Source organism: Chiloscyllium plagiosum, unplaced genomic scaffold (assembly GCF_037043375.1).
Source record: "Chiloscyllium plagiosum isolate Xiang-an unplaced genomic scaffold, Cpla_swu_hap1 HiC_scaffold_1, whole genome shotgun sequence".
Lineage (NCBI taxonomy): Eukaryota > Metazoa > Chordata > Chondrichthyes > Orectolobiformes > Hemiscylliidae > Chiloscyllium > Chiloscyllium plagiosum.
This window is the reverse complement of record NW_028270139.1, coordinates 5905438-5920301: the sequence shown is the minus strand read 5'-3', so window position 1 is coordinate 5920301 and position 14864 is coordinate 5905438. Positions and strand designations below refer to the sequence as shown.

The following is a 14864-nucleotide window of genomic DNA, read 5'->3' as shown; positions in this document are numbered from 1 at the left end:
TGGTATTTTGGGTCTTTTTAGAACCGCAGTCATTCAGTTAAGTGGAGAGTACTTCTTCTCCATCCTGACTTGTGCCTTGCAGATAACGGACAGGCTTTGGGGAGTCAAGAAGTGAATTTTAAATTCACAGCCTCTCACTTGAACTTGTAGCCACAGTAGTTATCTCACACATCCGGTTTCTGGTCAATGGTAACTCCCAGAGGTTGACAGATGAGCATTCAGCAACACTACTGAATGTCATGGGGTGATGGTTAAATTCTGTCTTGTTGGAGATTGTCATTGTCTGGTATTTGTGGGGCTCAAGTATTATTTACACTGATTTGACCATGCATGAACGTTGCTGCATTTGGACCCGGACTGGATCAGGATCTGAGGAGTTGTGAATTGTACTGATCATTTCCCAATCATCAGGGAACATCCCCATCTCTGACCTCATGATGGAGGGACGGCGACTGATGAAACAAGTGAAAACAGTTGATACAGCCTGAGGAACACCTGTGGTCAAGTTCGTGCCTGAGATGACTGACCAACAACTACGACCCTCTTCCTTTTTGCAGGTATGATTCCAACCAAGAAAGAGCATCCCCTAATTCCCAATTACTCCAATTTTCCTAGTGCTCCCGAAGCCAACCATAGGTAAATATTACCTTGCTCTCAAAGACAGTCACCCCCACTTCCTCTGTTGTGTTCAGACTGTTTGATAATGTTTAGAGCAAGGCTGTAATGAGGTGGGGAGTTGAGTTGGTCTTGCAGAACCCAAACCCAGCAGCAGCGATCAGGGAAGGGCCAGTGTTGTAGAAACATTAGTCTTCAATAGTACTGCACAATGTTATCAGAGTCCATAGCCTTTGTAGTTTCAGTGCCTTCTGCTGCTTCCTGATATCAGATAGCTGAAGAGCATTGCCTTTTGCACTGATATACTGGGCTCTGCCGTCATTGAAGATGGTCATGTTTGTAGAGCCTCTTTCACCAGTGAGTTGTTTAACTGTCCATCACCATTCATTATTGGATGGGGCAGAACTGCAGATATCAGATCCGATATGTGAGTTTTGGGATTGCTTAGCTTTACCAAACAATTTTGTACTGTAACTTCACCAGGTTAACGCCTTATTTTTAGGCATGTCTACTCTGCTGCTTTGGCATGCGATTCTGCACTCTCCATTGAACAAAGGGTTGATCTCCTGACTTGGAGATAATGGTAGGATGGGAGGACATGCTAGGCCATGAAGTTACAGATTACGGTTGAGTACAATTCTGCTGCTGCTAACCTCCGGGACCTCATGGTCGCCCAATCTCGAGTTGTTGAGTCGGTTCTTAATCTATCCCATTTAGCACAGAGATGGTGCCACACAACATAACGATGGGTATCTTCAATGCGAAGGTAGGACTTTACTTCGACAAGGTGTGGTAATTACTCCTAATTATACCATTGTGAAGAAGTGCATTTGTAGATTGGTGAAGATGAACAGTCAAGCGTGCTTTTCTCTCTTGTTGCTTCTGTCATTACCTGTGACATGCCCAGTCAGCAGAGTTCTTTTAGAACTCCTCCAGCTCACTCAGTAGTAGTGCTACCAAGTCACTTTTGGTGATGTACTGCTTATTGAAATGTCATTTGTACTAAAGAGTTTAAAGCACTTGTAAGTCTACATATTTCTGAAGGTGTTCCATTTCTTTCTGCAACTATTGGAACTCGGGAATTAGCAGATATACTCAACAGGTTAGGCAGACAAGTTAACATTTCAGGCCCGTACCCCTCCACTTAAGTGCAAGGTGTCACTGATGAACAGCATTTTGAAAAGAATTAAACAAGGTGAAGGGACATTTTACACAAACGCGCACAATCTATGAAGTGTTCATGGAAAACAGGAACTGACTAAATGAGTGACAAGATATTCTTTTACAACCAGAAATGGTTGTATGCACCACTAAATCACCCGTGCTTCTGAATCAACTACCAATTTGCAGGCAAAGTCTTTTCTGGGAAAAGGACAGAATCTCTTTTTATATTTTCTCTGTTGACCGCTGGAGCAGGTGGGACTTGAACCCAAGCTTCCTGTCTCAAAAGCAGGAATACAACCACTGCACCATAAGAGCTCTAAAAGATGGGAGAGTCGATATTTTCTCGCCAACCGGTCTAGAGATGTTATGACATACCCCTGCAGTGGGTGGGACTTGAACTCAAGCCAAGAGTGTGGTGCTGGAACAGCACAGCAAGTCAGGAAGCATCCGAGGAGCAGGTGAATCGACATTTCGGGCAAATCACAAACCTTCAGGCTCAGAGGAAGAGACACTACCAAGAAGAGCTCCAAAAGGCAGGAGTTTTGATGAACGGTTCACAACTGGAGTATTAATTTTTTTCTACTCTGCGCTGAACATCACTGTGTACTTACAGGTTCCGAGCATTTTTATGTGGGTTACTCTGACCTCAAGCAAAATGTACCACAGAAATTGGTGCAACTGTATGGAATCTCCAAGGTAACATACTGCAGATACTGCCTGACTGTCAGATTTTTCCACAATTTCCAGTTTTGTTCCAGATTTCCAGCATCTGCAGTATATTGACTTGAAATTCCCACTCGGTAACTCCAGTTTCTGTGGTACAATCTCTTTCGAGGCCAGTGTAAGCCACATGAAAATGTCGGGAATCTTTAAGCACGGTAACAATCAGCACTAATCAATATTTTACAATTTTCTGTGCTACTTTTAAAAGCATTGTGCTCCAAACTGGCCCTTCCCACAAATCTGTCCACACCCCAGGGTCCATTATTCACCACTCAGTGTTTGCAGTAATTACCTTCATTTGGAGCTTTCAAGCTTTTATATTAAACTGTTTTCTTTGGGTGCAAGAACATTATCAGGTACATTTTCAAAAGTTTTGTTTTTATGAAGAATTCACAGCTCATTAACCAGCCAATATGAACAAGAATTCCTCGGGTTAATCCAAACGTCAGATGAAAGACAATTATAAAACCACCCATGGAGAAGGAAACATGAGATAAAGAAAGAATGAAGCATAGACTGATTTATCAAGCACAGAAGGAACATCTGAAAGCTCATGAGGTTAATGGCAGGTGGATAATATCAAAGGAAAGTTCTCATCCCTGGGTTTAGATTAAAAAAACTATGGATTTGGTAGAAGGATTAAAGGAGAGATGAAGATACAAATTTTTACCTTGAAGGTGGAAACAGCCTGGAAAACACTAACTGAAACACTGATGGTGACAGAAACTCTTACCATTAACACTCATTAAAAAAAAATTCCAGTGTCTGAAGAGCCAGCATCTGTGGAGTTTTGGATCATTACTGGAAGTTGGATTAGCATGGGTTAATCTTGTCAACTAGCATGGACTCAATTAGCTGAAAGGCCCCTCCTCTAGGTCATAAACTTTCTTCATCCACTTTGAAATTATGGAAAGGAGAATACACAAGCTTTTCGCAAACGTCAGTCAACCTGCCCAAACCACATCGATACTCAATCTGTGTGACATATGGTTTTTGTGTATCCCTGATATGCTATCACTTGCTTTAAATTCTGAGTAATCTGAACATATCCATTCTACAAAGTCAACCCTGATTGTTATTAATTTGCAAATCAATCAACAAATTGGTAAGATTAGAATCACTACAAACCTGTGTACAAAATTTCATCGACGTTACTGATTTGTAAAACTGCATTTAAGGCATTCATACATGAATATGTCATTAAAAGCTTTGTTTTTGTACGAATTAACTCCTGATCCTCAAACCAGTTAATACTCACTTGTGCACTTCATAAAGTAGCTCCAATAAGATGCTGTAGAAGTCAAATTTGTGATCAAGGATATTTACTTCTCTATGGAGAGAAAATAGAAGCAGCATTAAAATTATTCAAGAAGCAGGGTTTCCAAGGAGAGAATCAATGTCATCAAGAATTAATGGGTACCCAGTGCTTCAAACTAGTCAACTTGTAATACAGAGGCTGAGAAGAACATTTCTGATACAGTATTTTGTCAGGAGATCCAAGTTCTCAACCCCAGAACTGGAAGTGAGTGAGCAATACTCCCACGTTTGGATGAGCAACCAAAAGGAAGCAGTATTAAGTTAACTGGCCAATTAACTGATACTTTGAAATGCCTTGCTTCTTTTTGCCACTTCATTTTCGACTATTGTTTCACCTTAATTAATATCAATGTTGTTATAGTTCAATGCTGAGGTTACGAAACCATTCCAGGGCTTCATTGGACACAGTGTGAATAGGTGTGATGTCACTAGAGCTAGATCTTTCAGGCCGATGTTCAATATTGAGGGCACTGGTCTGACTTGGATGGCCACAGACATCATTTCTATTCTAGTAGGGACTGCAAGATTTCAACTAGGAGAAAGTGAGGACTGCAGAGGTTGGAGATCAGAGTCTAGATTAGAGTGGTGCTGGAAAAGCACAGCAGGTCAGGCAGCATCCGAGGAGCAGGAAAATCGACATTTCAGGCAAAAGCCCTTCATCAGGAATGGCTTTTCCCTGAAACGTTATTTTCCCGCTCCTCGGATGCTGCCTGACCTGCAGTGCTTTTCCAGCACCACACTAATCTGTGCTTTGTTTCCTGTCAGGCTGTGATCCTTTGAGAATGTTTTGCCTGCAGACATGAAGAGGTTCAGTACCTATTAGCAGAGGAAGCTATTTAAACTCCTTTGTTCTCAGCATTTCCAAATAAAATCTTGATTAATTCCTGGAGATGAATATTTTCCACATGTAGCTGCTCATGCACCATGGTGAACAGCCATATACCGCTGTTGGACAGACCAGGTTAAGTAAAGCAGTGCTAACCATGTTGGATCTGTTGCATCCAATTGGATTAGCAGTTTCCATGAGATACATCTGTGTCTTGAAATTGGCTTCAGATTACTAAAGCCATTGCCTGTAGGCCAATGTGCACTCAGGAATAATACCAATGTATTTTGGTATTGAGTCATGGGAGAATGGTTGGCCCCTGAACTGGACATGAAGTTCTTCCTTGGTCTCCTTTTTGCCCAAATGGAAGACTGAAATAAGAGATTTAGTAGTGGTTGGTTGGAGGATAGACCCTTCAGCAAGTGTTTCCTCAATTCACTAATGGTCTTTCACCTGGAAGCACAAGGCCAATATGCCAACATATGCAAAGAGCTATGACGTTGTGAGAGGAAATCACTGGAATTAGGTTGAAGAGGGCTAACATGAGAGCTGAATCCTGTGGGAGTCCAATGTGTGCTAAAGGTGGGTGGTTGATTTGATCGCCAACATTCTACTCCCCCAAAAGGCAGTTTGTCTTTCAGAGGGTAACTGCTCCAAGTGGTCCTGACACAAATCTCACATTTGTTTTGAGAAAGGCATGAAGCCACCTCTCCTGATTATGCTTTTGACATCGTGTGGTACACAGATATACCGCTATAGCTCTTGTAAATTCTCAGCTGTCTGAAAACTACACAATTGAAGTAATTCATGATCGGCTATTATAGCTTTTCTATCTTCTACCACGAAGGCAGATACAAACACTTGTTTAAAGCCTTTGCCACTTCCTAGTTGCCCATTAATTATAGAGATTTATTCACTAAGGGATTGATGTTTATTTTAGATGTTTTTGCATGAGTCTAGAGTTCTAATTGTCACTTTACTTATTGCTTGTTTACTCTCACATTCTAATTTTTTTCTGCTTTTCTAAAGTCATTCTTTGCAACTTCTAAAATATTCCCTACCTTCTGGCCAATGACTTGCCATTAATTTAAAATGTCTCGTCTTTTCTTTCAATTTCATACCAGCCTTTACTTCCCGAGTTCAGCTAGGATAGTGTATACAGAACAATCGCGATTATCCAAACAAGATGGGCGGGGAGTATTTTGTTTGGATAACTGATTGTTTGGATAACTGATCTGTTTGTTAACAAAGGAAGCCATATGGGACCTTGAGACCTTGTTCAGCCAATCGGAAAATCAGATAATCGATGTTCAGATAACCGAGGTTGTACAGGCTTTCTTGATCAATAAACTATCTTGGTCAAAAGTTATGAATTATGTCCTTAAAGGTCTTCCAATCTTTGTCATATTACCTTTTACCATACTCCCTCAATCAGTCCTGACTTTGTACCTCTCTAGTTTTTAAAAATATACTTTTATTGAAAAAAATAGATTTTTTAATATTACAATAAATACAAAACAATACAATTAAAAACAGTACAAAAAAACACAAGAAAAAGTTAAAAAATCCAACCCTCCCTCATGTACAAATGTATAAATATATATACAAAAATATATAATAAAAAACCCAACTAACCATTTAACTGAATAAATAATAACCAACAACAAACTAATAAATAGTAATAATTCAACTCAGCCAAACTCATATGTTCACAGTTCCACCTCCCTGGATATTAGACTTGTATAACACAATCGTTACGGCTATATAAAAGCCCTTATTAGTGTGGCAGATAAATCTGTGCCTAGGTATTCCAAAGCCTCTGTAATTTACCTTATTCAACTGTAAGACAGTACGTTTAAGCCAGAATTCCCCATGCTCAAGATTAACATGGAATTCCGTCACACTGTGCTTACTCTTCTCTGAAAGATTCCTCATTAACTAAGAGCACCTCATTACCTGCTGCCATGTGTAGGATAGCGTTTTGTCCTGGTTGGTTCCAAAGCATATTGTTGCTGGTCGAGAGTACAAGATGCCTGTATCGCCCGCGAAGTCCTTCGAATCTCAGATGAGCTAGGAGGTGCAAGTGTGAACTTCTAAAGCGTTATTAGTTATAATGCAATTCCAGCCCCATTAGTTCAAATGGTGCTGCTATTACAGGTGGCATGGTGGCTCAGTGGTTAGCACTACTGCCTCACAGCACCAGGGACCCAGGTTCGATTCCAGCCTTAGGTGACTGTCTGTGTGGAGTTTGCACATTCTCACTGTGTCTGTGTGGGTTTTCTCCAGTTTCATGCCACAGTCCAAACTTGTGCAGGTTGAGTGGCTTGGCCATGTTAAATTGCCCATAGAGTTCAGGGGTGTGTAGGCTAGGTGCATTGGTTAAAGGAAATGCAGAGTAACAGGGTAGGGGAATGGGTCTGGGTGAGATATTCTTCCGAGGGTCAGTGTGGACTTGTTGGGCCAAATGGCCTGTTTCCACACTACAGGGATTCTATGATTTCTATTACGGGAATGCACAAGAATGGAACTACCGTGTTACAGCAGAACCAACTGTAGCTTTGTTCTGCATCTATGCTTGGCATCCTCACAGGAGTAAGTAACAATTTCTTAACGAGTCGCAATGTCACAGTCTCAATTACTAGGGTCCACTGCCTTTCGTCATTTGTATAAATGATTTGGTTGTGAACATAGGTGGTATGGTTGGTAAATTTGCAGATGACACAAAATTGGAGGTGTAGCAGATAGTGAAGAAGGTTACCTCAGAGTACAATAGGATCTTGATCAGATGGGCCAATGGGCTGAGGAGTGGCAGATGGAGTTTAATTTAGATAAATGCAAGGTGCTGCATTTTGGAAAGGCAAATCAGGCACACACTTAATGGTGAGGTCCTGGGAAGTGATGCTGAACAAAGAGACCTTGGAGTGCAGGTTCATAGCTCTTTGAAAGTGGAGTTGCAGGTAGATAGGATAGAGGTAGAGGCATTTTGTGGGCTTGCCTTTATTGGTCAGCGCACTGAGTATGGCAGTTGAGAGGTCATGTTGCAGCTGTACAGGGCATTGGTGAGGCCATTTTTGGAATATTGCATGCAATTCTGGTCTCCCTGCTACAGGGAGGATATTGTGAAACTTGAAAGGGTTCAGAAAAGATTTACAAGGACGTTGCCAAGGTTAGACGGTTTGAACTATAGGGAGACTGAATAGGCTGGGGCTGTTTTACCTGGAGCATTGGAGGCTGAAGGGTGACCTTATAGAGGTTTATAAAATCATGAGGGGCTCGGATAGGATGAATAAACAAAGTCTATTCCCTGGGGTCGGGGAGTCCAAAACTAGAGGACATTGGATTAAGGTGAGAGGGGAAAGATATAAAAGGGACCTAAGGGACAACCTTTTCATGCAGAAGGTGATACATGTTTGGAATGAGCTGCCAGAGGAAGTGGTGGAGGCTGGTACAATTACAACATTTAAAAGGCATCTGGATGGCTATATGAATAGGAAGGGTTTGGAGGGATATGGGCCAAATTCTGGCAGGTGGGACTAGGTTGGGTTGGGATATCTGTTTGGCATAGACAAGTTGGACCAAAGGATCTGTTTCCATGCTGGACAGCTCTATGACTCTATATTGATGGGAAGGGGTAGGTGTTGGCTGGCCCTCTGAAAGAGGATGCCCATCACCAATTTGATGCATGACGCTCTGCATTCTTGAAGACCTCACAAAAATCTCCTGTAGGTCACTGGAATGAACCAGAGACTCTGACGTTTAACAGGATGATCTACTACTATCAAGCTCAGCTCATCCACTCTCACAGCACAGAAACCTATGACAGGTGATGTTGTCCCTCAGGCACCTGAATATGGTTCATCCTATGGGCCTACCTGCACTGCAGGAGGTTGCTCTCAGTCCCATCTGCATCGTTTCCCTGTTTCCTCATCCCTGGGTTTTTGTTGTTCTGCTGAAGCTTTCCCCGACTTTATTGCTCCTCCCCACCAGAGATCACTCTTTCTGAGTGTACAATGCCAATATCAGATGGGAACTCTGAATAGACAGATCCTCTTACACAGACTCCCCCTCCAGCCATCTCACACCACCTTCCTTTCCACTTATTTGGAGCACACAACTGCTAAGGTCCCACTCCTGGTGGTACCATCAGTAGGCACACTGCTCTATCCACTAAATTAAAGCAGCCATCACCTCCTACTTTCTGCCAAGGTTCTGATGGTTGTCAAATCCCATGAAGTTTAAACTTTTTCTAAGACCTTATAGTCAGTGTCAATTAAAGGGATTGCTTCAATTCCCAGTTTGAAGAACTGAGCTGCACTGCCCTCCCACCATGCTGTGCCTCCCCTTTAAAGTCAGATGTAAACTCATCAGGCTTCCTTTTAAATGGTTTCCATCACAATATGATATATCTACTTCATGCTCTACCACTGGGCGCCCCTCCCCCCACCCCACCCCACAGTGTAGAAAGCCTCCAGCCCATGTATTCAATTTCCACAACGGTAGTTTAAGGATTTGAATTCAGTTAAAAAAAGACTGTTGACAATTACCAGAGCTTTGAAGTGATAATTAAACTGGCAGTAACTTACATCAGCCAAAAAGGAAAAGCCATTATCCATTTTCATTAATATTAATTTCAGAGCTGTCAGATGCAGCATCTTAAATGCTCTAGGCAATAGTGAGGACTGCAGATGCTGGAAACCAGAGTTTAGATCAGAGTGGTGCTGGAAAAGCGCAGTAGGTCAGGCAGCATCGAGGAGCAGGAGAATCGACGTTTCATGCAAACGCCCTTCATCAGGACTGAAGACAGAGAGCTTCCTCCAGGGTGGAGAGATAAATGGGGGTGGGGACAAAGGGTACAATAGGTTGGTGGGGGTGGGGATGGAGGTGATAGGTGGGGATGAAGGTCCTTCACCTCCATCCCCACCCCCATTCACCCCTTGTACTCTTTGCTACCTTCCCCCACCCTCCTCTCTGACCTACCACCTTCATCCCCACCCCCATTCACCTATTGTACTCTTTGCTACCTTCTCCCCACCCCCTCCCATTTATCTCTCTATCCTGGAGGCTCTCTGCCTTCATTCCTGATGAAGGGCTTTTGCCCGAAACGTTGATTCTCCTGTTCCTTGGATGCTGCCTGACCTGCTGTGCTTTTGCAGCAGCTCTCTAATCTAGACTCTTAAATGCTCTATTCACTTAGGAAGTGTGTGAGCACAACTGACCGAAGTAAAAAGGTTTGGTGGAAGGAGGTGAGGATCCCAAAGTTTCTCAGGACCTTTTTTGGGGAGAGAGAGCTGGGAAAATTTCACAGGGCACCAGTGAGATGTTTTAGCAGGAGTTTTATATTGGTAAAGAAACCTCCTACAGTTACCCACTAAGCACAGCGATTTCAATGTAAGTGAGGATGAGAATTAATGCTAGGTGTCTTTCCCCAGGATGGGGGATTTCAAGACTAGGGGACATATTATTAAGGTGAGCAGGGAGAGATTTAAAAAAGGCATGAGGGGCAATTTTCTTACAAAGACAGTGGTTCATATGTGGAATGAGGTTCCAGGGGAAATGGGAATGCAGATGCAGATACAATGTTTAAAAGCCACTTAGATAAGTACCTGATTAGGAAAGGATACCGTCATTTAAGATGTATCTCGACAGATACATGAATGGGCAGGAAGCAAAGGGATACAAATCCTTAGAAAATAGCCAACAGGTTTAGATAGAGGATCTGGATCGGTGCAGGCTTGGAGGGCCAATGGGCCTGTTCCTGTGCTGTAATTTTCTTTGCTCTTTGATATGGGCTAGGATCAGGCAGATGGGACTCGTTTAGTTTGAGATTATGTTCTCCATGGACTGGTTGGACTCAAGGGTCTGTTTCTGTACTGTATGTCTCTGTGAGTCTATGGCAAGTGGCCAGAATTTCAGGATCATGCTGTGGACTAAAACCTCATGCTGAGGTGTTCAGCTGGGACAACCCATTCTGGGTTTCACACCTCAACTCAGTCCACAAGCAGAACCCTCAGCTTCTGCATACTACTTTTTAAATTCTCCAGCCCATTCCAAAGCCGGACTCTCTGTTTTCTCAATCTCCCACGCAGCTTTAATAAAAGTCAAAAGAAACAAAACCCCATCTTTTGATGGGACATTTAATAATCTTTGAGACCTGAATAATTCCAAATCAAAGCCATTTCTTTTTCAGACAGCAAATCTTGATAATATATCTTGCTGTTGGCCTTTACAGTTCATCTAGACTCATCGTTTAAACTTTACTTGTTTTATTACCACTCAATTTTGTCTTTCATTATCATCCTTATTGACATATAATTGTTCTTACGTTTCAAACCACCAGATGCTGTACCTTTATTTGTGTTCTTTAATTACTTCTGCTCTTGCACAAAAAATGAATTCTAATTCTGAAACTTGAGGGTTTCTCTTCACGGATGCTGTCTGACTATTTCAAGCATTTTTCTTCTGATCAAACTTTGACTGCTTTTTGAAATGGCCTGGTAAGATGTTCAGTTGTGCTAACCATCGGCTTCTCAGAGCAATTGAAAATGGACAACAAAGTCAACCTCGCATAAATTAACTTTATTTTAGAATTTTGCGGCGACAGCTTTTAGACAAACTGCACGGTGAATGACAGTGCTTTTCTGTTCTCATTTTTGAAGCAAGATCGCCCTCACATGGCTAAATGCAAAACTGCACTAAATACATGACCAAAGGCATTAACCTGAAGTACAAAGTTTAAAATCACACAACACCAGGTTATAGTCCAACAGGTTTAATTGGAAGCACACTAGCTTTCGGAGCGACGCTCCTTCATCAGGTGATTGTGGAGGGCTCGATCATAACACGCAGAATTTATAGCAAAAATTTACAGTGTGATGTAACTGAAATTATACATTGAAAAATTGATCGTCTGTTAAATCTTTCATCTGTTTTAATACCATGATAGTTTCACTTCTTTCATGTGTAAGTCACAAAACCTTTTTTAAAAATAGTTGCATTCTCGGGTTAGCTGTTAACAATGGTGATAGCTAGACAATATGTTGAAGGTGTTGGCCCCCTGTGTTCTCTGTCAGTGCCATGATGTTTAGATTGATTCTAATCTAAAAAGTAAGAATCAGTCTAAACATCAGGTCATAGACAGAGAACACAGGGGGTCAACACCTCCAACATATTGTCTAGCTATCACCATTGTTAACAGCTAACCCGAGAATGCAACTATCTTTTAAAAAGGTTTTGTGATTTACACATGAAAGAAGTGAAACTATCATGGTATTAAAACAGATGAAAGGTTTAACAATCAATTTTTCAATGTATAATTTCAGTTACATCACACTGTAAATGTTTGCGATAAATTCTGCGTGTTAGGATTGAACCCTCCACTACCACCTGATGAAGGAGTGTCGCTCCGAATTAAACCTGTTGGACTATAACCTGGTGTTGTGTGATTTTTAACTTTGTACACCACAGTCCAACACCGGCATCTCCGAATCATGACTACTTTTGAAGTAAATGCATTGAAAATACTGCTTTCACAATATAAATTAGGCCACTCAGTCCCGTCAGTTAAATCGGCCAATCAGAAATATCATGGCTAAACTTATTACGCTACATTTCCATGTACGCCTGATAAGCTTTCATCCTGCACATCCAGAATTTATCACTGCCTTAAAAATACTCAAAGGCCTGTAATCCACTTGCTTTTGATGAAAAATGTTCGAAAGACACATGCCACCTGAGAGACACATTTTCTCCTTATTTCCTGCTTAAATGGGTGACCGCTTATTTTCAAGGAACACAACCTAGTTAGAGACTCTCCTACAAAACAAAACTTTTCTAGATCCAACTTGTCAAGGCCTAACAAGATTTTATACGTTTCATCAAGTCCACTGCTTCCTCTTCCAAATTCCAGTGCATACAAGCCTAATTTGGCCAATCTCAGAGAACCCAACCATTCCAGGAATTAGTCCTCTAAACCTTTGGTGAAGTGCTTCCAATGTGATTAAATCCTCCTTAAGTACGGAGATCACAATCCTCCAGGTTTAGTCTTGCCAACGTGCAACTGAAGCATAAAACTTTCCTACAATAACTTTGTATTAGTTTTCTTAATTACTTGCTGTCCCTGCATTCCAACATCTTGTAATTCATGCACTAGAATACCCAGAACTAGCTGCATCTCAGAGCTCCGCAATCATTCATTTTTAATCTTCCTTCCAGCAGCGGAGATAGCCAGACCTGACAGAAACACCTCTATTTGGGGCTGAGTATGAAACAAAAAGATTCCAAGAGTGACATCACAGGAATCTGTAATTTATTGACTGGTGAAACACTGCTATTAGGGAGTATATATAAACAGAGAACAAGAGTTGACCACTCCGCCCTTCCAACCTGTTCCACCTTCAATTAGGTTAGGACTGATCTGATTTTAGTTGAAACTTTATTGCTGGAACAGCACAGGTCAGGCAGCATCCAGGGAACAGGAGATTCGACGTTTCGGGCACAGGCCCTTCTTCAGGAATGAGCAGAGAGTGTTCAGCAGGAGAAGATAAAAGGTAGGGAGGAGGGACTTGGAGGAGGGGCGTTGGAAATGTGATAGGTGGAAAGAGGTCAAGGTGAGGGTGATAGGTCGGAGTAGGATGGAATCTCCTGTTCCCTGGATGCTGCCTGACCTGCTGTGCTGTTCCAGCAATAAAGTTTCAACTTTGATCTCCAGCATCTGCAGACCTCACTTTCTCCCTGATCTGATTTTAACCTCAGCTCTACATTCCTACATCCAGTAACTGAACATGCTGTTTAAAAGAGCTACAACATACTGCAGCACTCCTGACCTACGAAGGGAATAAGAACACTTCTACAGAGTATTCGACAGGAACAGATATCCCCCCGACATCATCTGCAGATGCCTAACAGACAAACAACGTGACGAGGATATACCATGACCTAACTCACTAGCAACACTACCTTATATCAAAAAATGTCTTGGAACTGACAGCCAGATGCGTCCACTCACTGGGACCCATGACAGCCCATAAATTGACAGCCACGCTCAGACAACAACTCACCAGGACAAAAGAACCTTATACCCATCATGTGAAAGACTAACGTAATTTACAGGATTCCATGCAAAGACTACATGGAGCACTATACAGGACAAACAAGCAGACAACTAGCAATCCACATCCACAAAAACCAACTAGCCACGACCAGCTGTCCCTAGTAGCCACACACACAGATGACAAGGACCACAAATTCGACTGGGACAACACTACGATCATAGGACAAGCTAAACAGAGAATTTCTAGATACATGGCACTCAGCCAGGGATTCTATCAACAAACACATAGACTGAGACCCAATATACCGGCCACTACACCGAGCAATCAGAAACAGCAGGAACTGAACCAAATAAACTCTAGCAGACACAGTACAGCAGCGCTTCACAGGAGGCTCCAAAGCACTGAAGATGTCACCTAGACAGGGGACAAAACAACTGCAAATCAACCTCCCAGCTCAGCAAACATACCCACAAAACCACGACAATCTTTCATCCCCTCGGTAATCATTTCTCCCACCTTCTTTCTACTACTGCCTTCAAATATTTAAGGATTCTGTATCCTCTACCTTTTGAGGAAGGTATTCCAAAGACTCTCAACACTCAAAGAAAAATCTTTTCCTTATCTCAGTTTAAAATTGAGGGGGTCACCCATTTCAATCACCCCAAGATTGTTCCAAAAGAGCACATCCACCCAATCAAGTCCCCTCAGGGTCTGTGTGCTTCATTAAGTCACCTCTGCCTCTTTTAAACTTCACAGGATACAGGCCAAGCCTGTCCAGTCTTTCCTTGCAAGGCAATCCACTCATTCCAGAGTGAGTCTACATAGTTTAAAACTAGAAAAATGTATCATTTATAAAGGAGGAGTAGATACTAGGTTTTCATTAAGGAACATTAACAAAAGGAAGCAAAATGAAATGAAAATCAAATGAAAACCAGGCAGGTAGTGCAGGAGTCCTCTGGGTCTACAGTATTAGGCTTTGCTAATCAGTATTCCAGTAGAAAGGCAATGGCTCCTTAGGGGTCTGCAGTCAGCAACCAGTTCATAGCACCATGGGTGTCTTAACTCTATGAGATGGGAAGAGGGTGGGTGAAGGAGGAAGGGCAATAGTGATAGGGGATTCCATAGTCAGGAGATCAGGTTGTGATTTCTGTGGTAAAATTGTGACTGCA

At 42.1% G+C, this 14864-nt stretch overlaps 1 long non-coding RNA gene across 1 annotated transcript in view; it reads right to left on the bottom strand.

The window, feature by feature from the left end:
* The window catches only part of LOC148152061 (uncharacterized), a 75188-nt gene that overhangs the window by 20020 nt on the left and 40304 nt on the right, over window positions 1-14864 (bottom strand). The gene's annotated exons all lie outside the window — the stretch shown is intronic.